The 22690-nt window shown below is 38.4% G+C and overlaps 1 non-coding gene across 1 annotated transcript; it reads right to left on the bottom strand.

Annotated features, from left to right (window-relative positions):
* Positions 1-2323: 2323 nt before the first annotated feature.
* Trnak-cuu (transfer RNA lysine (anticodon CUU)) lies at positions 2324-2399 on the bottom strand. Its single transcript has one exon. It is a non-coding gene; the product is annotated as a tRNA-Lys (tRNA).
* Between the last annotated feature and the right edge of the window lie 20291 nt (positions 2400-22690).

A 22690-nucleotide genomic window follows, 5' to 3' on the forward strand; every position in this document is an offset into this window, starting at 1 on the left:
ATAATCGCAACTTCATTACTTCAACATACCACGTGACAAACAAAGACAGAAAACGTACCATATTCATCATGCAGTTATTGTTAACTACATGTATGCACACAACACAGGGGCACTCACAATAGGCAATTGAACCCTACTGGTAGCGCTGTATCGTATAGCTATTGGGGATGAACTAGTTAGTATCATATATCAAAAAGTATAAAAGCTATGATTTTAGTACTTTCTCTCTGTTTCAATTACTTATTCTTTTCCAAATATCTGAATCTTCAACCCGGTACAAGCTTTAATAACGGGGAACATACATTTTATTAAAAAGAAATCCTATCATCTATCCAAACTCGCCGTGTTATTCCAATGCACATTTTACTTCACCGGGCAGCCATTTTTTGATCGTATTTTGAAGATTGGCGTCATAAAACCGTCATAGGTACAAATTTAAAAAACACATTAAGACAACATTTGACTTAACAATTGTCAAATTGTTAGCGAAAAATATTTTGGGCAAACATTTTGCAAATTTGTTTAACATTATGTTACAATGTTTCGCATCAGGTTTTCAAAAATGTTTTCTGAAACTTATTTTTTAACCCTTAATATAATGTTAACGTTTTTGTAAAACGTTTTGTGCTTGATGTCATTTTTATCACATTAAAAATAATGTACTCATTTCTTCTTTTTAATTTTGCGATATACCAGTAATAAGAATTTGATATCCAAATTGCTTACTTTGATCTGAAAAGCCAATATTCAAATTTGAAGTTCAAAAATTTACTGACCTCTGTTGTTCATTAATTGATCACTAAATTGCTGATCTCTGTTGTTCATGTTCAAATGCATGTCATTAAAATAAGGTCTATTGACCTAAGTTGTTCAAGTTCAAATATCATTTAATTAATAAGGACTACTGAACTATAACCATATATTTTGAATGATTTTGGGGCAAATTAGTGAAAATCGGTATTTTGCAAAGTTTTTCATCAGAAAAATAATCACTGTTGGATATTTGCTATATATAAACACAGAGACAACAAATAATGTTTGGTGACCAAATCTTTGGAACAAAGTTTTTGGCATGCTTGAAGGATATTGAACAAATTGGACTTGGGCTCTTCAAAATGTCAGGCATTTTTGGTAGGAGTCAATTAAGGTCAAACAGGGGTCAAAATTCTAAAATAATTATAAAATTATAAAATATCCTAATTCTTTTAAACAAAGTAGGCCTATCCCAAATTACTCGTCATGGTCATAGGTTTGCCCTATCTGCGCGCTTTAGTTACGACGCTATGGGCAGAAATAAAAAACAAATGGTCACCAAACATTAATACCTACTATAAGCAATTTTTTCTCCAAATTTATTACACAATGCTAAAATTACAGAATTGGAAAGTTTCTGTAGGCCTAGTATTATCATGTATTTTGATGATGAAAATTCTACAAAAACAAAGGAGTGAATTAGTCTTGGTCTATTAACAGACATGGCACATATCCGTCCCTTACAGTGCCCCCCCCGATCCCGATATCTATTTACTTAAGTTTTAGCCGTATAAACTTACGGTATATGTTTTGGTTCTTGTCCAGGTCGGAGGATTTTCATGAATTAATGAAGGAGGGTTTTTTTTTTTTCTTCCTTCAATGTAAATGATTAGGTCACAGAAAAGAAGGGCGCACTTTTTCTTTTCTTTTTTTCTTCTTTTTTTCAAATGTGAGATTCTGAGGGATAAACGCTAGAGTGCCACAAAAAGACTTGGAAGTGATCCTTGTTCTCTAATCAAGCTTAGGCCGAGTAAAAAATATACATGTTTCTCGTCCGCGCCCTCCTCCTTTTTTGAAGATTTTTCAAATTTCTTTTTATTTTGTAAACTTTCAGTTATAACTTGTTGAAAAAGATGTTTCAGAAATTAAAACTTTATTTTACGGCTTTGTAAATGCATAATACATCATTTCAGAAGAGTTTTGTGATCACTAGAGGGGCCTACCTCTCAATAGGCCTACAATAAAATATAAAGGGCCTCCTCCCCGGGCCTCCTCCTTTTTCTCAGATATTAATCTGTATGTCGAATACCCAAAATATGGTGCCAAATACAGGTATTTAGTGTCGTTTTGCAATAAAAAATAGAAAATAAAAAGCCCCTCATCCTCTTAATTTTCAAAAACCCGGACGAGAAACATATTTATATTTTTACTTGGCCTTATTTTATGTATAAAGTTTACCTGAATCATTCCAAAGTCTTAAATGTTTTGAAAAATCTAAAAATCTGAAAAATCCCAGAACCAAAAACATTATTTTTTGCGGCCTAAATACGGAATTGTAAAAAAAATCGTGCGCCCAACGTGGGGCTCGAACCCACGACCCTGGGATTAAGAGTCCCATGCTCTACCGACTGAGCTAAAAAAGGGGCATAAAGGACTCTAAAAGGGGGAAGAAGAAAGGAAAAGGAGGAAGGAAGGGGAAAAGGGGGAAAAGAGAGAAGAAGGAAAAAAATGAGTTTGATGGTGGAGTGGTAAGCACTTCCGCCTGTCACCCATTCGACCTGGGTTCAATTCCCGGCTGTGCCAAGTTTTTGTCCTGCTGTTTTGATAATTTTGTAGCAGTTTTATGCAATATCTGTACTTAAAAGTACATCTAAGCTAATTTTTAATTTTTTTTTTCAAGTTTTCCTCAAAAATCATGTAGTGCAAAATATATTAACATGAACTTCCACTTTGTTGGTTGTTTATTGAGCATTTTTTTTCATATAATAAAAAGTAAGTTTAGTTTGTCATTTTCCATACATGTACACTGCTTTTGGTTTTGGTAATATATGTTGAAATTGAAGTTAAGGTATCCACACACATACTGTACCCACACACAAATAAAATCAAACTACACATTTTTCTTAGGATATAAAATGTATAACATTAAGAGTATATTTATCATCATATCATCTAAATACATCATATTGGTGATACAAAGTTCAGGTAAAAACTGATCCAATACTTGTCTATGTCTAAGATTAAAGACAATGTACATTATGTTATAATGATCAAACAGATATTCAGTTGTCTGTTTTCAAGAAAAGTGAAAAAAGTATAAACATATGCAACCTTAGATACACAGTTTTAATCAAAATGACGTTTGACTTCTTATATTACGATCTTATTATAATGGAGATGGTGTTTGATTTTGTCAACAAAGGCCTATTGACACAGGAACAAGGAAGTAGCCAACAAGTTAATTCCTAAGCAGGCAAATTATCTAACCATCTTTTTTTTACAAATTTAACGTGACATAGTTTTTAGTAAAATACAAAAAATATTTATGCCATAGATAGTACATATGTCATCTTCTAAACAGTAGACGATTTTAATACTAGATGCAATTCAACTTTTAGAAGAACATTGTGAAATATTCTGAAAATTCCTGTTAAGTTCAATCATCTTCTTGCAAAATATTACTTTTGTAAGAAACAAAATGAAAATCTGCAAATTGCATGTTGCAATTTTAATGAAAGCACCCCTTCCTTACGAATTACTTAGGTAGCCTTCATCTTTATTATGCAATCAAATGTCTGAGGATCTGTGATAAAATATGCATGATTTATGATATGTAACTGTGCTAGGAATGGAGAGTTAATTAGTTATTGTGTTTAAAGATCCAAAAATATGTACATGTATATACATGCATGATTATAGTAGATTCAACCCATCCTGTCACCTCTAGTACTTTTCTGAAGGTATGAGCATTAATTGAGGGGGATGTGGCATGGTGGAAATTAACAAATTACACAGTTAATCAATTGAAATGTTTAGTCCGATAGCAGAGGAATCAATTCTATGGTGTATGAAAGTATTCAAGTCAACGTAAAAGCATTAATAGCTAGGTTTACCTCTCAAAGCATTCTTACCATAGTATGCACTTGATGGTGTTCAATGTAACAGGTGAGTTTGAGAGTGTCCATGTTTTGGACAAGAGGGAACACAAAAGTGTTCGAAATCTCTGTGTAAAGACAGCGTAAACATGAAAGACTGATTATCTTTTCGTAAGTTCATCAAAGGAGCAAATCCTGCTTCCTCTCCCGACTAATCAATGTTGTCCAAAAGTATTCCTCTGGTGACACGATGGGTTGAATCTAGTGTAACAGCACTCACAGAAGTGAGCAAACGAATGGCTTTCATGACCTAAAATTCATAGGGTGAACAGTAGATCATTTGCCATTACAGTAATTGTTTAAAACGAACACCACAAAGTAGGCTACAAATGCAAGAATAGAACAAAACAGTATAAATGCATTATAAAGAGCATAATGGTATGGAAAAACTGTATAAATGTACATACTGGGGTAAAATATAAACATTTTCAGACAAAAAATTGTTCTAAGAAAGAAATTTTGAAGAAATTTTTTCCCTTCCTTTTATCTCCACTTGCAGATACATTTGTTGCTATTCTAGCACGTTCATCTACAGTCTTACATTATATAGTTTTGTTGTTGTTGTGATCCAAAGTGGTTGCAAACAAGGAACCATAGAATGGAGCAGTTATTTGAAATTGTTTTTCTAAGTTCTACTTTCACACTACTTGTGTCTAAATCTTCAATTACGATATTTTTCATCAGTTTTATAAACCATTTTTGTGTCTGATGATGTAAATATTACATACTGTTATGGATCCTTTCCTATATCCTTGTATTCATTCAGGACGCCTTGAAATCATAACACATTGTCGTGTATGTGTTTATTGTGAGTAAGAGCACAAATCATAAGAGATTCATCATGTTCACCCAAATCATAAAGGGTACATTTATGAATCCTCTCCCGTACATTTCATGTGCAGATACATTCGTGACTTTCGCCCTTTCATCTACAGCCCTTAACATGATATGTAGCAAGACGGGAAATTCTAGAGCTAGGAAAATCCTGTTCACCCTGTTTACAAGATATGTTTAGGATTTTTTCCCTTCCTTATATTTCCACTTGCGGATACATTTGATGCTATTTTAGCACGTTCATCCAGCAGACTTGTTTGTGATTTGATGTTGTTACGATCCCAAATGGTCTCAAAATGATACAATGATTATAAAAAAGGACCATACCAGTGTGAAAAATTTACATTACCGGACACAAAAGTTTACTCAAAATGAAGCAGAATATTTTGCTGCATGTAAATTATAAACTAGTCGTATGCCATACTATTTTCTAATCATTTCCTAAGTCAGACATGTACTTAGGTTCAAACTTTTACTTAACATTAACCTTAACATTACAACTATTTACATAACATTCATATGGTAACACAGAATGAGCTTGCTGAGATTACATCACAATTACAGATATTGATGGAAAATTCCATCAAAATTCCAATTCTGACCCAAGTTATACCTTTGTCATATGCGTCAGTAATGGATATCTGACTGGGGTCATTTGGGTCCATGCCAGGAAAACCCTGCTTGTGTCTTGGTTTTACATGTTTGAAATAATGTTCACTTGTATCATACACATGATTGATGCATCTAATGAACACACTCACCTGATCACTGTCAAGCAAAACCCCAAACCCCTATTTTAATTGAGAGTTTGGTGATGATTATTGCAATATCCCCTCTATATCTGTGATCACAATACATTTTCAGCTGTGCTAACACCACCATGCATGTACCCTACATTATCATATTACCAGGAACATATAAGGAAAACATCAAAGAACACGCCAACCAGATACATTTTCGCATCTAGTCAGTGAGTGCCTCTGATACATAATATCTAGTTAATGAGTGCATAAGAGACAAAATGTGCGCAACACATAGATTGGGGTGAACATGATACGCTCACGATGCAGCAAACATTTGTGGATCCATCTTTTACTGGCATGGGGGAAGGCCATTTTGAATAAATACATTTCTTTCTGTAACAATAAGAATGTCTCAAATGTGAACAAAATAAGTGTTTGAACATTTAGAATGACTTAGTGGTAAGATCAATTCATTATTAGGTTCAGCGTTGTATAATATGGGGAATTATCATGATATACTGGAATGAAGCCACACTTTCGCACACAATAATTCCCTGTATCATACGATGCTGAACCTAATATCTAATAGTACAAAGACTATCACAGGTAGTCTATACATCAGAAAGTATTTATCTTGTTGGAACAATGATATAAAACATTATGAAGTTAAACATACATACCAATGACCAATCAATGACCACTATGTAGCTGGATTATTAAAGATATTGCAACAATACAATTTGCCCACAAACATATTAAGTGGCCATATAGATGATGTGACATCAATGTTTACAAACATATACTTTAGCACCCAGTCCACTGATATGCAAAAAGTTATGGAGCATGACTACTGCAATATGCAAGAGCCCATACTGATTCAGCGCAAATTTTAAAAGCACTGGTCCTGTAGGTGCGCATGCATACGGGCAGGAAAAGATTTTGTTTGCTTACCTGCCATGATGTAATATGCCACATCATCTACAGGAACCTTAACTTCCAATCATGTTCACATCAAGAGTACTATGCATTGTTTCTAATCAAGTGAATACATTATTTGAAGAAAAAAATGCCTTCATTTTTTTTTTTGTATGTAGAATTCACCAGGAACATCATATCATAGTAGACAATGTAGGTCACAATTGTTGACAGCAACACCAATAATTATCACAGAATTGTTTCAAATTTCCTTTAAGAATATTACACAGTAATTTCCTTTCAGAAAATGACACACATTATTAAGCTACACAGCATTAAGTTTCTCCTATTGATAGTTTCATGTTAATTTGGTCCATTTTGTACATTAAAGTTGCACAATACAAGTGGTAAACTGGCTTATTTATTACACTCATGAAGAATGCAGTCTATCAAATACTCCAGAAAAGTTCATCTTCCAAAACTACCATACAAGGTACCTTAAGACTCTCGAAAAAAAGAGGTTTCGCAAAATGTTCCTGACAATTTGGCATCATCAGTTGAAGCATAGTTGTGATTGCTACCTGGCATTTGTTACATGTTTGCGACATTGTTTGCTAATATACCGATTAAGACATGCAGCTAAATATGCGTTGCAACTCTATGAAAACAACATGGGACGATAAAAATAACTTCATGTACCTGTATCGGCCTACAGGTACAAAGTTTAATGCAAGGGACCTGTATACAAAGCTCCTTATTGTGTGTTACTAAAAGTAACAACACTGCATGCTGCTATCTGAGATACCAAACCAAACTTACCATTATTATCCGTTTCAAAGCTCAGCATCACCATACTTGTCTTGTACACTACAAAATTCCTATTGCAGCTGCCTGCATGGGTACACCGTCGCTAAGGTACTTCAGAGGTACACAGAGGGTACCTATGTAGGTACTCTGCAGGTACTGCACAGGCCACCACCAGCAGAGGTACTACACAGGTACTCCAGAGTACCTACGTGGGTACTCTGTGTGTACCTCATAATTGTTCAGGTTTTTTTCATTTTGATATCAAACAATTTTGCAAATAATAATGTGAAATTTACGCATGCTTTCGGCATCTTCCACCTATGAAATTATTAGAACAACCCAAAACATCACGCAGCGCGTAAAGCATGTGAAATGCAACAGTGCGCAGCCACGTGCTTACTGATCGCAATCAATGCGCACACATTAAGAATACACACAACCATGACAACAACACGCTGTTTTCTATCGTCTCATAGAACACAGGTATTTAAATGAACTAATGAAGTCGCAAGAAACTATAAAGCTGTTTAAGAATCTTGAATTAACTGGAATCAAGACGCTTTTTCCACACATCTACTGTTTCACCAGAAGAAGGGCAATACCAGGCATGTGTTAACCTATGTCTGATGTGGCCAGTGTCCCTACTTTTTACTAAGTTACAAACTGAGCAACGATAGATACGTCCCTTCCACGCTTCGATGGTTTCACCTGAAGAGGGACAGTACCACTTCCCATCAAGTTGAGTGTGTCCAGTAGATTTGTTTTTTTCTTTTCCACATGCTGTGCATTTATAGGCAGAGCTTTTTTTTCCCTTTTTGGTGGGTTCTGGCGTAGATGGTGAAGGTGGAGGTGGTTGCGACCAAGCAGGGGGCTGTGGTTGCATCATCATTGGTGGGTACCACCCAGGCCACCCATATTGATATGGGCCCTGCCAATATGATTGCCACCCGGGCATGGAGGGGGGCTGTATGGAGGGGGGCTGCATTGAGGGGGCCTGCCATTGAAGAGAGGTGGATGTTGACTCCACATCTGGGGCTGTGGCTGTGGCTGGAGGTTGTCTTCTTTGAGGCCGCGAGATTGCCTCCCCCTCTCTGTTTTCTGGTTCCCTGAATTCTAGGGGGGTATGCCCATGTGAAATTGGAGATGAAGGCCTCTCCAAGGCAGGTGGCAAGGGTTCTGTTGCTTTGGGAGTTTGTCAGGGAGTTTCACTCCCTGCAGAACAGTGGCTGTATTCACCCTCTTCTCCCTCTGCTTAATCCACGCACTGACAGTGGCATTGTTGATGGTGACCAATGTCAAGTTGGGGGCCTCATCCCGGATGATTTCTGCATCATCAACAAGCTGCTTTATCTTTGAGTAGTCTTGCACAATCGCCTGAGGTAGTGGTAGCCTGGTTCCCTTGGAGTCAACAGGGCGATTTCTGGGCAACATGAATTTTTAAAAGGCGCAGGCATACACCTTCAGATACACGGTTTGCATCAGGAAACTCAGCTGCTTGGCCATGCACCATGTATAATCTGCATAAAAACAGAACGGAAGCATGCAAATTCATTCATTTGTGAGATTTGTATAAATGAGAGAATAAAGTTTCAGTTGCATATCACGATCATCAGGAAGATTGGACTACTTCGTGAAAGTAAAATCTATTCCATGTTCAAACTTTGATCTTCTATGAAAAAAAACAATTACACAGTATTTCATTGCCAAAAATATTTCATTAGTGTCCGCGAACTAAGAAACTATTTTATCATTACCATGCATTCTACCATGTTTCCTATATCCAAAGCAGCTTTCTTAACATGTGTGATAGCATAGCATAAACATACCATAAACATCTGAACAGTTAAATTGTTAGACTTTGCAAGCCATTTCTAACATTTTGCTTGGTCACAGACAAGAGCTTGATGATAGTTGCGATCAAGGTAAGCAAGGTAAAAATAATTTTTCATCACATATCAAACTGCACATTGAATTCTTTAAATCAGTTTACCTTTCTGCAGCCTGCTTTGCAATTGCTGACCCACTTGGTTTTCTGGTTTGTCTCCATTTACCGGATAAAGGCTTGTTGGTACTCTTTACCGAAAACTTTGTTGGTGATCGGTCACTCGGAATGAGGCGTTTGTACAGCTTGACAAGGTCTCGAGCTTCCTTTACCGTCAGCGCTGTAGTGTCACGGTCTAGCTGGAGCAGGTAGGCAGCCAATTGGTCGACCCGTTCCCACCCAGGGTTGCCTCGTACATCACATTGCTGCTAAGAAACAAGCAGTAATGAAAACGTGAAGAATCATTTTAATCACAATTATAGAATAAGTTAGTGTATATTTTGCATGAAAATTGACTGGGCTGTATTTTCTGGAGTATGAAATTACATGGCTTTTACGTCTTACTCTGAAAACCATTTGATGCTGAATCATTTTGTTTGATGATCCACTGAAGAATTTCTGATTGTGCAAGATAAACAAACCAAATTGGACTTCAATTCAATGATACAGTCATACATGTATACCCACGGCGCGTCTAAGTGGTTACTGTGCCGGGCATGAACACTGTTTTGTTTTGTTTTTTTATTACCTGTACTTGGAGCTGGTGGGGGGAAGACATACAAAAAAGAAACCACCAGCTCCCACAATCAGAAAAGAAAATTTACAAAACTTACTATTACATTTACAATACACACGAAATAGTACAAGGTAATTTTTTATTATGCCACAACTCAATAAAAACAAACACTGTTTATGCATGGCAACTAAAATGTGTTACATGGTGCACGTGATTGGCTGAAGTGCCAAGAGTTGGTGTTGTCAGGATTGGTTTAACGAACAAATAAAGTTGAGAAATGAGTGTGGGCCTATATGCTTCCCCCTGGCAGGGCGTAAGAATGAGCGAGACACAATAACACATGCGAGAATCGCAGTGAAGGATACCAACCTGGGAGAATATAAATATAAACAAAGAAATGTGCTAGGTATATGTATATGCATCCCAGTTCCACCCGAGCACATTTCTTTGAACAAATAAAGTGAGAAAATCATGCTTTATGGAGCTAAAAGCATGCAATGTGGTAATTATTTTGAGTACAACAAACAGGGCTCATCAATGGGATTTTGGGTATGAACATTGTTTGTAAACAACATTTCATACCCTCATCCCATTAATGAACCCCTAATTGATCTGCTTAAAGAAGCAATTAATGGGGATCATCGAAAGTAATTTTATTTCTTATACACACATCCACAAATGACATGTATGTCATCATTTTTAAAACATGCCTTATTTATTTCAATTACCTCTGGTGGAATTGGCAAATCATCTTCACTGCTTTCTGAACTGTCAGTATGTGGTGTGTGTCCAGTGTCAACATCTGTTGTAGTTATTGGGCTTTGAGGTGATGGAGATGGTTCTGCAGGGGTGATGATAGGTGGCATGGTGACGTCCTCTTCCTCCGGAAGCTGATCTAGTTCATCTAGACCCTCAACATCAAGTGGCACGCAATCATCTCCCATTTCTCTGGTATCATAGAGATCTCCCTTGCCAGATTGGCTGAGGAGGTATTCTGCACCAATTTTTTCACCTTCAATATATAAAGATTAAAAACAGTTTGCAACTAGGGCAGGCAAAAAAAAAAAAAAACGCATATGATTGAAAGTGCACTATGCCTCTTTGACTATCTAATTCCACGCATCATCAGCACTTTACAGATGGTTGCTGACCACGATGGCCCAAGAAATACCATCTCATAAACACACCATTCATCAGGACTGCTAGTACAGGGGGAGTAGTCTGTGATCATTCCAAATATAATATTAACCATCACAGCCGGGATCAGCTCCTTCACACAGCCGGGATCAGCTCCTTGAATTTTGTACAAGTTTTCCCAGAGACATTTACCAGTGAGTTCCTTGTCCAAGGTAATTTGAGGCACACTTAATTTATGTTCATGAGATGATTGGCGCCACTGAGAAGTGCCATTCCGATTGAGCTAAATTGACTACTTAAATTTCAATTAAGAAGCAAAACAAGTAATACAAAACATCATGTATATTAATATATAGAGTGGAGCTAACTTGAAAATAGACTTTCTTATAAAACACCGAAAGGTGTTCATGTAACAATACTTGTCTTCTCAATTTAATTTTTTTCGAATGTTAAAATTGATACAGAAAATAAGTATCAAAGTATCAGATTACTTATTTTGAAATAAAATTAATCTTTTTTTTGTGCATATGGGCTAATATGCCATGCACATTGATTGGTCATCTTAGTATCAGCTGAAGAGACAAAATGCTGATACACCATCACTGATGAAATTTTACCACACCTTCCATTTTTGTTCCCATGATTTTTATTGCATATTCTTATCACAAGTATAGATGTTCAAAGAATGTCTACAATCAAGTTTTTCTCTTAGTGAAGTGTACACCAGTCTGGTTATGGTACTGATTTAAGCAAGGATATCTCAATGTGCTTACTTGTATGTTTCCCATACGTTGGGTATTCTGGTAGCAGTTTGGAATGGAGAAGGCTACTGCTCTGGTCATTAATGTTGGACACCATTCGCATGTCATAAAGTTTGGTTCCACTCGATTTTGTCGACTCAACTGCTTGCTGTCCCCTGTCGATGTTCCACCGGGCACAACCTTCCAGGATGTACATTTGTACATGAAGAGCATTCGACCTGTGGCCTGGTAAATGGGAGGAAAGTATAATCATTAAATTAATGTGTAATTAATTTGACCTAAATAAGTGTAGCATTTGCTTACTTTGCACTACAAGGTACAAACATCATTTGTTTTCACCAATGAGTATCTCTCTCATGTCATTTTGTCAGAGCAGCAGAAATGTTCAAGCCACTAAACTTCAGTAAAGAATGCTAATTTCACAGGTTATTTATGCTTATGCATTGTTACTCTTACAATTAAAGTCATTGGCTTATGACTTGCCTAACAACTATGACTTAATTGCCTACATTTCATTTGGGATTGCAGAAGGGAGAATGACAATGAAAATGATAGATTTGGTTTTAGTTTTTTTCCCAAAATGCAGAGGGTCTAAAGGATTGTGGCATTGTGACCAAAGACAGTTTTCAAATGTATTACCTACAGCAATTCTTTTAAATATCCAGTTTTTGCATAAAAGATTTGGCACAAACACACTTTCTGGCCCAAAATCTTACCAGTTCGCTTCATTCTTGCCTTTCCAATAATTTCTAAAGTGATACAAAAAATTAACAAGGATGTAACTGATAAAAAATCTGAGCTAGGTACCTGGAATGAAATTACACTGATGGCGATGGAATGACTCAAGGGAGGTTGACCCACGATCACACCGGTACACATTAAGCATATGGCCACCTTTCTTGGTTTGGCCAACTTTTGTGTAGAGCTCCAGACCAGGTACATCCTGGATGCACCTCAGATGTTTCTGTTGTACCTCCCAGATATGAGGCATGGTGTTCTCATCGATGAGAGGGTTCCCATGGTGTCTGTTAATCCCCCCATGTCTTGAATCAGCTTTGAGATGAGATGTTTTGTTTCATCAGCGCCCCGTGTTGTTCTGCGGCAGTGTCTGTTGAGTTCGGCAGCTTTCAGGCTGGCACACACTTGCTGCTCAGTTGGTGGATGAGCTGATTGGGCCTGGAGTTCTGACTTTTTGGCCTCTTTCAGCTTTGCCAGATCATCTTGATCCCACACAAAGATGCAAGATGACAATCGTTGACACCATGTGCCATACAGAGGGTGGTTCTCAGTGGTCATCCCTGCGTTGAATCTGCGCATAAGATGCCAGATATCCAACCGCACATGACATCTCCAGTGCTGGAACCACTTGAGAACTGGAGGATTGCCTGATGAACTGCAGCAATCCCGATCAACATATATCAAATCGGGTTGAGCTTCGCCTGCTTCGTCGTATCTCCTCACTATACCCTGGCACATGTGTTGTAGTCCTGCCCCCTCACCAGTTGTCACCATCCAAGTGGCAGTCCCTTCAAGATTACCTGCCAGCTTTGTTGTGACCTGTTAGAATAAAATTACTCAAGTTAACACTGCAAAGCCTGCAGCCTATCCCAGATTACTGGCAATTTAGTTTTTGCCAAGCCTTGGCGGCCTCTGGGAAATACATATTATACACTTCCAAATCATTTTGAAACCTTAAATCTCAATTTTTACCTACATCTACATATATGGTACACGATGCTTTGACATAGCAGTTTTAAATTGGTCAATGGTCCCATGTCAATGGATTGTGTTCTGGATGTGTGAATGCCAAATTTATGGAAAGACATCTGTTGCTCCAGCATATATAAGATGGAATTAAGAGGTTCCAAGTATTCATTATGTGTTCAATCATGTTTCACCGTTGTTCATCACCGTATAACAAATCACGCCTGGCGCGTCTGGGTGGTTTCCTTCGCTCGGGCAGCTAAAACTGCCCTCGCGAAGTAAACCACAGCAGACGACGTGGACGCATCGTTGTTAAACTGCGATGAACAACGGTGAAACATGATTGAATCCCTTTCAACAATGACAAACAAGCTATTTCATGATTTGTATCACCAAGTTATTGTCACTCAATATTCCAAAAAGTTCAATCATTTTAAATCAATCAAAATGTTGAAATTGGCAAAAACAAATTGACATACAAAAAAATGAAATGAACAAATGTATTATATTTTGGCTGCTTTTCTACCTAAATATGAATTGAAACGTTTGTGCGTACTCGGAGTTCGCGCTTCCGTAATTTGCATATCAACTGTGGATTGATAACTAATCAACAACGGTACGATCCTGTACAACAAGATACAGTGAGTTGTTTAATCATTGATTAATAGCAATTAGCATGGTTGAATGACTGATGACAATGATTTGTGTCATGCCTAGATACTGCCACTGCTTAGTACACCTTTTTATGTTATTCAACCGTGTGATCCGAGTCTTCTAAAGTCTGCTTAAACCACATGTTAAGGAGGTACAGTACATTTACCCGAACATATTTATGTTTACAGGCCAACTCCCATATGAAATCAAATTGATGCAAACTGTATTTAAAAGCGGTGTAGATAACATATAGAGGTATTGAAACAAAAATGTATGTTCTACCAACCCCAACTAAGATTCTGTAGTATACAATAATAATATGCAAGTCAATATTGACCGCCAGCTAGAGATGGATTCGAACCATCCAATCTTAGACTATATCTAGATTGCTACCAGCATCTAGCTTTTAGTGTAAGTAATGACATTTGCATATCAAAAGATACACTAGAATGTAAGATCACATGATTTCGAGCCAGTGAATAAAAAACAATTTTACAAATGGCACACAGGTTTTTATCATTCAGTAGACATGAATGGAACAATTTCATTGCGGTTAACACCCATAAAAGATATCCGCATCATGCAGGGCTTCTGAATGTTTTGAGTGATACAAATTTTGTTGTATGATATGAAAAGGATGGAGCGACAAAACATCGCATTAGGCACAAATGGATTACACGCTCAACTATGCGTGCACATTGGCATGAAATAATCATGCAACTCCGACTTGGACACTCGCAAACCATCAAAAATGTTAGCATTTGAATTTCAAAGAAAGAGATTTGTTAGATCTTCATTTCGAAACAAATTTATTGGAGATAATTGTTCAATGCAAATCTACTGAATGATACATTTGTTAACCCCTGTTTGTTCTCAAGCAATTTACTAAAAATATTACTGGTTTGGCTTCTTATCACATTCGGCCTACGGCTTTATGTTAATAAATGCGTATCACTAGTTGCGAGAGAAATTGGACTCAATAATGAACGCGCGCTGAGATGTTGATGCGTCCAATGCACGAGCCCCGTAGGGACGAGTGCGATGGACGCATCAACATCTCAGCGCAAGTGCATTATTGTGTCCAATTTTTTGAGCAACGAGTGATGCGCATTTATTAACCTATTTCATACACGACAAAAAATCATGCGGTTTAAGCTTTTATTCAAAAAAACACACTAATAAATTGTCGGAAAATGAGGACAATTTAAGTTTATTCTTCTCCAAAAAAAGTGAATCAACCCGGCGAGACGCAAAAGCACAGCGCGTAGTACGCGGAACTGCGCGCGAGTGCATTATACGATATTTATGCACTGGCACGCAGTTTCTAACGGCTGTTCTGATTGGGTGATGGTTCTAGGAGTGTATGAATTTCTCGTATTGCATGAACAAAGCCGGGATAACTAATAGTATTGTCATTTTAAAGACATACCTTTTTGTTTTAAAACATACCTTTTTGGTGGAATCTATCTTGAGAATGCGTCTATAAGTCGAGGTGATTACACCTTTCATTTCATCAAGGTGAGCTGCAGCATAGTTGGTGTGAGCAGTCTCAAACCATGATGCAAGTGGAGGTGGGCGGAAGGGAGGTGGTGGTGGTGCATACTCTACTGCAGAATTAGCAAACACACTAGCTCGTTTGTGAAGCTGACAATCGCCAAGATATTGCAATACCCTTCTGCCCCACTCCTCGCTGTGCATTTCCTGTACGGCCTGTTGGATGTAGCTGGAACCAGGGCGGCGCCACAGGGGGGGGGGGCAAGGGGGGCAATTGCCCCCCTATGATTTTCAAAAAAGAGGTAAAAAAGAAAAGAGAAAGAGAAGAAGGAGAGAGAAAAGGGAGGGGAGAGAAAGAGAGGAGGGAGAAGTAGAAAAGGAGCCATTCCCCTCCATGGCCATGGTTAGAAGGAGGAAACTCCCCCTTCGGACATCTTGCCCTTTGTGGAATGCTGACCTACAAGGTTTTAAAGTTGTTGGTTTTTATATTTTGGGCCCATTTTGGTAAATTTTCCCCATAAAAGTCACATGGCCTCTCTTGCCTTTTCTCCCAACTACTTTAAAAATCATGGCTACGTCACTTTTCTGTGTCATGCAGCAATTTGCTTTCAGTCCGATATCACACAACTTTTACGGGGTCCCATCACATTGTATATCCAAAACCTATACTAGAACGCCACATTTTACAAGAACCTAATTACTAGAACCTCATACTAGGACCTAATATTTTCGCTCGCAAATGGTGGGCAAATGTTGTCCTTTTCTGACTGAAAAAGCATACAGAACTGGGTTTTTTTTCACTCGCTACGCTCGCAAAGTGGACCTTTTCGGCTTTTCGTGATCATAGGGGGCGACTACTTCCCGCCTACGCTCCTGATTTCGGCTTTCAGTTTGAAATATTTCCAACCTCAAGACACCCCCCATTCATATCGTTTTATCGTGCCAATTTATTTAAAAAAACCGCATATCATATACATGCAACTGACTTAACACACCGCGTTGCGACCAGAGGCGTAGGCTAGATCCGGCCTGGGGTGTGCTGGGGTATAAATCCCCCCAATATTTTGATAGGGTCGATGGTCCATACAATCATTCCCCAATGTTGACGCCTGTATGGGTTTCTGACCAAAGTAACCTCATATTTGGCCATTTTAGCCTAAAATGTGCCAATTTTTTCGCGCTTCGCGCGACTTTCTTTAACATTTCCACCATATTTCTATTCGTGCACATTTGTACCATGAACTTAATTTGTTGCGAAAAGGTGCTGGATTCACTAGAGTAGGTCCATACCTAAAACCAGCGGGCTGAAAGTCGGGCCCGTGAATGAAATCCATAAAAATATGAGGTTGGAAAATAAATAAATAACCCTAAAATGGGTGAAAATGGTGCATCAAATGGCTTCATTTGTGCTTTCATTTTGAAAATTTTCCAAATTCTGAGGGGCCACATCCCCCCTCAGACACCCCCCTGCGTCGCGCAAGCGCGACGGGCAGCGCTGTCGCGCCGCATAACAAATTTCACCCCCCTATCAAAATACCCTGGCGCCGCCCCTGGCTGGAACTATTTCCAAATGTTCGTGGCCTCATAAGGGTGACCAGGTTCTTATCCAATGCTTGGCGCTGGGCCCGGGGGGCACTCCAACTTTGGAGGTGACGCGTATGTAGGGCTGTTAAGACCCCCTTTTCAGCATCGCTGTCACCCAAAGACCCTATATCTTTTTACGAACACATCCTCTCTCACCCGAAGACCCCCTATTTTTTTATTTGATCTGTCACCCAAAGACCCTTACAAGTTCAATTTGAACAGCAACTTTCATTTATCACTGATTTTGTTACTTATTTTGAAAAAAACAATGAAATTTGAAGCCATTTAGAACTAGAAATTTGATTTTCGAGGTTTTTGTGGCGCTTTTTCGGCTCTCACCCAAAAATTCCATTTAAAAAAAGGCCATGTTCTCACCCAATGACCCCATATTTTTTACATTTTGCTCTCACCGAATGCCAAAAATCATGCTCTCACCCAATGACCCCATATCTTTTACATATTGTTCTCACCGAATGCCCCTTAGTGCGAAAGTGCCAGCCCTACACCTGTGACCTATATCCATTTCATATTGAAGTGCCCCCCGGGCGCTGGGTAAGTACAGCAGGAAACAGCACCCGGTGTGCGGGATCAAGCTGATTAAGGAGCCCTTCATTCCACGGGCATTTTGGTTGTTTGCATTTGCTGCAACGTAGGCACTCTCCAACCATGTAGAACCTGCAGTTCACGTCAATGACCTCCCGGGTCTTGGGGTAAATACCCCCATGTGTCAATTTGTGCCTGCAATCAGGACATTCAAGGGGAATGGCCCACATGCGTAGGCCCACACGAAAAGCCTCTGCCTAAAGTAAGACGCTGGGTTGTGAGGGGTAACCACTGCCTTTGGAGGTGTTGGTGGTTCAAACCAATTTTTGGGGAAATTGATTTTGAATTTGCCGCTGCTGTCATATAAAACCTGCGCAACCCACTCCCTATCCCCTTTGTGAATGACACTGGCAAATTGTGCAGGAAGAAATCTCTCCCAAGGTGAAAATGTTTCACCAGTTGATGATGTGGGCAGTACATGAGAAGCAGTGGATACTGGACAAGTGACAAAGGGTGACATGGACAGTAGAGGAGAGACAGAGGGTGACGTGGACGGACGAGAGACAGAGGGTGACGTGGACGGTAGAGGAGAGACAGAGGCTGACATGGACGACTGACCACAAACAGGGGGTAACGAGGTAGAGCCAGAGAGTGACTTGGATGTTGGCCGATGGTGCACTGCTGCCACATGTTGTGTAAGGGAAAGCTCTCCAAGTACAACCAAGTGGCACAGTTCACATGTGATTTTGGCGTGGTATGCCGAGAGGTGATCAGTGAAATCTTCAAAAGTTACATGTAATCCACACTCGCTACATTTAACGCCAGACGCCTCTGCAGCCGCTCCTGTCCCAGCTGGTACTGAAGATGAAGACGTTGATGTTCTGGTTAAGGTAGAATCTCCCTTTATGAAAAAAAAAACCAGTAACAAAATTAAGATTTTACCTTATTTGAAATCTACAACATCAGTGCCTTCAATTGCTTTTTAGTTGGTGTCTTTTGGCTATTCCTATCCAAACTTTTGACCGAAACAAGATGAACAACTATGGAAAAATACTTTAAATAGCAGCTTGACCTATGTTATTATTATGTAATTTATTTATTTTCTATTTCATTATTTGTAAGCTGTTGTATTTAAGGAATTTTATTAGAAATAATTTCCAGCTCTGCTTAAAGCAAAGGATAATTTGAGATAAATGTTTATTTCTAAACAAAATCAATTTCAAATTTATTGACTCAAACGTGGATGCAAAAAAATGAAGTGTTTCAAAATTGGTTATTTCAATATCACTATTTAGACAAGATAACCTTGCTAGCACAAGCATATCTCAACAACTACAGGGGTTAGACCTTCAAACTTCACCAAATTGTTACTGGCTGTGAAATGTAGAAACAAACTAGAATCTTGCTAGGTTTATTTTTGTAAATTGTTTTGGAAAGTCATAATTATGATTTTTCACAAATTACGTTAAAAATCATACTTCACCTGCTGTAAAGTCTCCAAATTGTCTAATTCCAGTTTTCAGAACCTAACTGTTTAGGTTTAATATGCTTATTATTCCAGCAATTATAATGTGCAATTTTTGATATATTTGATCGGCACGCAATACTTGTAGAAAAGTTATGGATCCAAGATGGTGGCCGTGACCATGTAACGGGTCATGCAACCTCCAAAATTGACTTTCCTTTTGGTCGCTAGTGTACATGTATAAGGTTTAAGTTGTGCCAAACTGGGATGGTCAAATAGAATAGATTTCAGTTTTAGTATAATGCATGCTGAAGGTGGGATTCTACCTTAATGCAGTAGTAGCTGCAGTTGTTGTTGTTGCTGTCGCCACAGCTGCTGTTGTTGCTGTCGCCACAGCTGATGTTGTTGCTGTTGCCATAGCTGCTGTTGTTGCTGTCGCCACAGCTGCTGTTGTTGCTGTCGCCATAGCTGATGTTGTTGCCATAGCTGCTGTTGTTGTTGTCGCCATAGCTGCTGTTGTTGGTCTTGTTGATGCTACTGACTGACTAGAGTGCAATGGCATGTTCTGTTAAAATAGAATAAATAAATAACCCATGCACATACATGTATACATGTAACCGACAGAATCATATGAAAATAGAAAGAGCTACTGTTCAATCATATCGCAGTCAAGGGAAGGAATTGCAATGCCCCGGAAATTGCCGCCATCATAATGCACTTTTTTTTAAAACAAATTGCAAAATGAATCAATAGAGAATAGTTTATCTTGTCAGAACTGATAATATTTGCTTTGATAATTTTGATTTATTTTTGTCACCAATGGCTTTTAACATTTAAAAAAAAATATGATTTCTAATCAGATTTGACTTCTTAAGGGTAGACGAGGTATTGTTGGTCGGAGCAACCTAAAAATCGATTTTCATTATCTAGATCAATATATTATTGAAAAATAACACCTTGATGTTTTGAAAAAGTTCATTCTACAAATTGTATACTTTGCAAACTTGCTTAATTTATTGTTGTTAATGAGTTATGTACGTTTTACAAAAGTGTTGTTGTTTCAGGCCTCTTTACAACATAACTCAAGAACCGCAGCACCTATAAAAGTATATTTGTGTTATTTTAATTCTTCTACACACTCGCTATGAATTGAGCAATGCAGTTTTTGCCGAAGATCACTACCATTCGTAAGATGCTGTGAACTACCAAATCACAACAGTTTAAAATAATCAATAACCTTAATGAAACTTTCCATTAGAAAATGTATACTTACAAGGGCCTACAAGTAATTGTGATGACAAAACTGTCAAATTTCTGTTGAATTTTCAACAACGAGTGATTTTTAACTTAGTATTTACATGAACTGTATGAGTTTCCATACAAGGTCATCCTATAATACAAATCTTCTCTCCTTGAATTTGCCTAATAGCGACGGTTGACTGAGGTACCTTTTTTCTATGAATCATTTTAACGGTCACTACCAGAGGGGGCACTACCATGACGGGCGGTCATTTCAGGGACATAAAATAAGTAATATCTTGGAATATTTGAAACCTTACCATATGCATGTGGTAGCCACACGTGCAAGCAATGAAACAGAGGAGAGGTGGCCTAGCGGTTAAGGCATAGGACTGTGAACCCAAGGGTCAAGGGTTCGAATCCCAGGTCCGGCTCTTTGTGTCCTTGAGCAAGACACTTCACTCTACTTGCTTAGTGCTTCGGAGGGCACTTTAAGCTGTCGGTCCCGTGTACATGCATATTTTCTCACATTAATGTAGTGTGCACGTTAAAGAACGTCACAGGCTATTCGAAAAGAGCAGGGATCAGCCCGGTCATGTTGACTGTACTTCAAAATACACTCAGCTACTCTAGGTTCAAGAGTAAAAAATAAGTACAGCTTGTCTGTACGCAGTGCGACAATACTCATACATATGAGGGAGGCACTTATAAGGAAGAAGATAAGGAAGAAGAATGGGCCTACCAAACAGGTCCCTTCCTCTCTGCTTTTTCTGCAGTGGACAGTTGTCAATTTTTTTTCTTGCATCCTTCCACTTCTTGGTCCCTGGATTCTTACCAGTTGTGAAATGGTAACTACCTTCAGCATACTGTCTCATTATATCCTCCCAGTAGGAGTTGGGTTTCTTGTCTTTAGGCATACCTGCATTCAAATCATTAATCACATATTAACAAGAAAGTCTCATGGACCAGTGATTGTTATATCCTCTGCCTAGACCTACTCTGATAAATCTATTTTGGCAAAATCTTCCTGAAGTGGGAGCACCTATATTTGACTGAACTGACATAAAATGAAAAACATATATAGCACAGGTGTAGTAATAAGCATTTATCAATGGAACAAAGTCACGTGGATCAATTTAAGAAAGCAAAAGTAACATAGGTCAACATTAATCATTATATACACGTAGCCTATGATGCATTTAAATAATTGTATCATAAAACCTATTAAATTACACAAACCAGTAATTCCTCTGGTTGTCTTTCCAAAGTACATTTAAAATAATACACAATACTTTAACAATAGGCTAATTATTTGCAAAACCAGAATGATGCAAATTAAAATGGACAACATATACCAAAAGTAAAAGAACAAACTGACCCGCTGAGGTCACTGACCTGGATGGTTAAAACCATCCCTCTCCAAACACATGAACAAAGATGAGCAAGCCTCATACTAGAGTTTGGCCTCATTTTTATACATAACAATTAGGTATAGAGGTTATGCACGTTTTCATCGATTGGCTTTACACAAAGGAATCAGCCATGCATGTGCATGCATCATTTTGTCCGTATTCACTTGGTCGGTGCCACGTCACACGCGGAAAAAACCTTCTAAAACCTGTGTACGCACGCGTGGTACGCATGTGTAGTTCCCCTTCGACACGCTGGTTGCTATACACGCGATTGTGCGTGGGGGACAACGGGGACATCTGTATACATGGTCCCCGTTGTCCCCTTCGACGCGCTGGTTGCTATACACGCGATTGTGCATGGGGGACAACGGGGACAATGTATACAGATGTCCGACCAAGTGAATACAGTCCAATCAGTTTATTCTTTGAATTGAGGCCGGATTTTCGAATGGGACAAATGGTTGCACTTAGGGGCTATCATTTTCTTCGGAAGGGGGGTCCCAAAAATACTGGGGGGGTCACAGATTTTTGACCAAAAAATAGGGGGTTATAATTTTTTGACATAAAAGATAGGGGGGTTATAAAATTATGTAGGAACTTGTGACCATACATACTAAATATTTGGGACCCCCTTCCTAAGAAAATGATAACCCCCTTAAATTCGGGCATCGTTATTATTGTGGTATACTATTAGGAACTGCATACATAGCTTACTAGCTGTACATATGATATTGTACAAAAAAAAATTTTCTCGGCCAAATGAAAAGCAATAATTTTCATTTTTTCAGTAAATGTCAGGAAAAACTGTAATGCTTGATACTGTATTTTTTTTCAAATCTTAGTGTTAAACTTAGTCGTGAAATTCAGTCATTTAGTGTAAGACTTTCGATTTTGATAGGCTTCAACTCTGCCCGCGAGCCTTTTTTGGATCA

The sequence above is a fragment of the Amphiura filiformis genome, chromosome 2 (assembly GCF_039555335.1).
Source record: "Amphiura filiformis chromosome 2, Afil_fr2py, whole genome shotgun sequence".
Lineage (NCBI taxonomy): Eukaryota > Metazoa > Echinodermata > Ophiuroidea > Amphilepidida > Amphiuridae > Amphiura > Amphiura filiformis.